Below are 3,066 nucleotides of genomic sequence, written 5' to 3'. Positions count from 1 at the left end.
AACCTGCAGTCAACTAGGTACCTGGACTGTTTGGATGTAGAACACAAGGTTTTGGACAATGTCCCCGGGCACTTGACGTGGGTAGAAATTTATAATGACTAGAAAACATCAATTAGTAATTAAGTGTTGATGAAAACCTGTTTGAGACCATGGTCTCTAGTATGGTGATCTACCTTCAGCTGTTGGCGATCTATAGCCTGCTTTTATATTGTATTGTCCAAATAGTGCTATCAGTTTTAACTTTCCACACTAGTTTTAGTTGTAAGTGTGATATTCTAGTTGTTTTACCGTCCTTCGTCGACAGGTTTTTATAATATACATATCTTCCATTTCAATGTCACATATGTTCTCGTCACGATATGGCTGAAATATTGCCGATGTGACGTTAATTAATAACTCACTCACTCACTGTTTGAGACAAGTATTCACAGAACTTGAAGGATACATAAAGCGGAAACAGGCCCCTGCGATACAACGTAAGGGTTAAGTTAGCCGTGATTTGACACATCCATGTTCGACATAACCGTGTTTGGCTGTATTAAGGATATGGCGATATTAAACATAACTGGTATGTACGTTCGGCCCAGTTGAGAAATCAAGCGAGGACACAGTGGCATAGATCTCCAGTTCACAGAACTGCAGTGCATCATCATGGAGCATCTCATTCTTTTGTATCCTGAGGTACTGTCCTCTGACTCGCGACCCACAGGGCAGCACCTCCCGGACCCCAGCCCCGACTGTCCCGGGGTACACAGCGCACACCCTGGCCACGGCTGTTGGGGTGGTACTTGGGTTCTCAGTGTAAACACTGATTGTGAAATTATGAAGTCTCCATTCTGAAAGGAATTAAGAAAAAAAAAACACACCATCTTGATATTACGTCATAACATGGCCACAAAACGTCCCTGTTCTCATTATGGTCATATATGGTTGTTGTGTGGAATTACGTCCCTTGGCCGTGTCAGGCTAATGTGATACCCGGTTCAAATCCAAGGTTCGGCCTGTTTTTACCTTTTCTTTCAGAAAGAAAAAAATGTGGTACGGACGGACAATAAGGCTTAATATGACAAATATGAATTAAACAATTTAGGATGCATAAAAGTTTTCTCGGGCTAAAACATTTAAGACGTTAGGAAGGACTAAAATTCATAAAACTCGGCTCTTCAATACAGTGTCAGACTCAAGAAAGGGAAGAATGCATATTTTTTACGAAAGACGTAGCTGTCGTACAGGCTTATGATGTCCGATAAACGTGTTAGCCTGACAATAGTTGGGGTGGTGGGGTAGCCTAGTGGTTAAAGCGGTAACTCCTCACGACGATTCCCACACGGGTAGAATGCGTGAAGCCCATTTCTGGTGCCCCCGCCGAGATATTGCTGGAATATTGCTACAAGCGGTGTAAAAACCTACTCACTCACTGATAAGAGTTACTTACGAAAAGCATCCGCTCGATTAGTAACTGCGACAATCTCTACACAATATTGTGTTTGGAGGTTAATTTGCCACCATGGAAGGGGATCTGCTGGAGTTTTCTCCCCTAACACGCATGAGTTGCCACTGTATACTGGATTGTCGTTGCCGTCATTGCCTCGTTCAGGTACACCGCCATAACCGTTGTGACTTGATGATACTGGCTTCGACAGGGCAATGTTTTCACTCCCTGCTGTAACTTAAAGTTAAATATACTAACAGATAATGTAACGGGCCACACTTACATCAGTTTATATAGTTGCTGTTTAACGCAGCACGTCTCCAGCTACATGACGGCGGCCTATAACTAATCAAGTCCAGACAATCCGGTGACAATCACGACCATCAATCTACGCAACTAGGATACGATGACATGCATCAACGAAGTCAACGAGCCTTTAGTCGCCTTTTACGACAAGCTGAAAACCAATTCTAACCCGGTTCTTCACGGATCCACATCTACATTAGTGAGCCAGTAAAACGTCTGATATCTGATATTCCAGCATAAGGACATTTCGGGTTAGAACTGGTCCCAAGGACTCCATTGCTTTTCGTTTGAAGCTTCTTTGGATCAAGTGGCCAATCACAGTTGGTGTCATCGTAATCCGAAAATGATGGTCCTTGGACTTCAGAGGGTCCTATATTATAAGTGTCCCTATGTGTGTAATGGGGTTTTAAGTCCGATAGGCTCCATTTGTAAAATAAGACATACATACCTTGCTCAATCACTATCTTCCAAATATGTATACTTCATTAATAAAATGTGAACTTAAAATGTAGATACCAGAAAGAAAACATGTGATGGGTTTTCTAAAATCAAATCGCGAATTCCACATGCGCCCCTATGTAAACCCCGATATAACTTATGTTACAACTGACGATCTTCTGGAAGGAAATGTCTATCAAAATCAATTCAATTCTTTATTTCGTTACTGTTGGCAACTGCCACTGCCCTGGCCTAACGTTTACATACATGTCACAGACTAGTTTTACAGTGCTGGCTTCGCCGAATCACATTTTACAGGGCAGGCAAATGTGTTTATAGTCTAATAGAAACTTACCTGCAGAAGCCAGGCATTCCAAAGTCAACAAATATATCCACAGGTCATGTTTTTGTTATCAGCCATGACACGAAAGAATTTCAAAGCCATAAAACACCCACTGCCAGAGAGTGGCAAACAAGACCGTTGCCGTCCGTGTCTGGCAGGTGAATGCAAGAGCATCTCTTGACGACAAGCTGAATGTGAGCATGAGTTGATGATCAGTTGGGAATTGCTGTTGTTGTTGTTTGGCTTTAACGATTTATGTCACCCTGCAGATTGTCTGATCGTGTTTTCTTCAAACTAACCAGATAGTAATTGGCAAACGAGGTTACATAACGACCACTCCAAGTTGTATAGCTACATTAAGCTACGGTTATAACGAACGCATAGGGGCCACTAATTATATTTCGTTTTAACCGTAGTTCGGTTTTTCATTTTTGCTAATATATTTAGCAAGTGACCCTCTGTAAAAAAAAAAATCTGGAATTGAAAACTCACGTTGATGAATGAAAAGTATAAATATTAATGTTTATCAAGTTATTAAGAGATTAAG

General features: G+C 41.5%; 1 long non-coding RNA gene across 1 annotated transcript; it reads right to left on the bottom strand.

The window, feature by feature from the left end:
* Positions 1 to 652: 652 nt before the first annotated feature.
* Positions 653 to 2,652, bottom strand: LOC124260125. The gene is made up of 3 exons (XR_006894004.1): positions 2,532 to 2,652; positions 1,436 to 1,669; positions 653 to 836 (listed from the first exon to the last, which is right to left on the bottom strand). It is a non-coding gene; the product is annotated as an uncharacterized LOC124260125 (long non-coding RNA).
* Positions 2,653 to 3,066: the final 414 nt, after the last annotated feature.

The sequence above is a fragment of the Haliotis rubra genome, unplaced genomic scaffold (genome assembly GCF_003918875.1).
Source record: "Haliotis rubra isolate DU_JTF1 unplaced genomic scaffold, ASM391887v1 Scf75, whole genome shotgun sequence".
NCBI lineage: Eukaryota > Metazoa > Mollusca > Gastropoda > Lepetellida > Haliotidae > Haliotis > Haliotis rubra.
The sequence above is the reverse complement of the archived record's forward strand: the minus strand, read 5'-3'. Positions and strand labels throughout refer to the sequence as shown.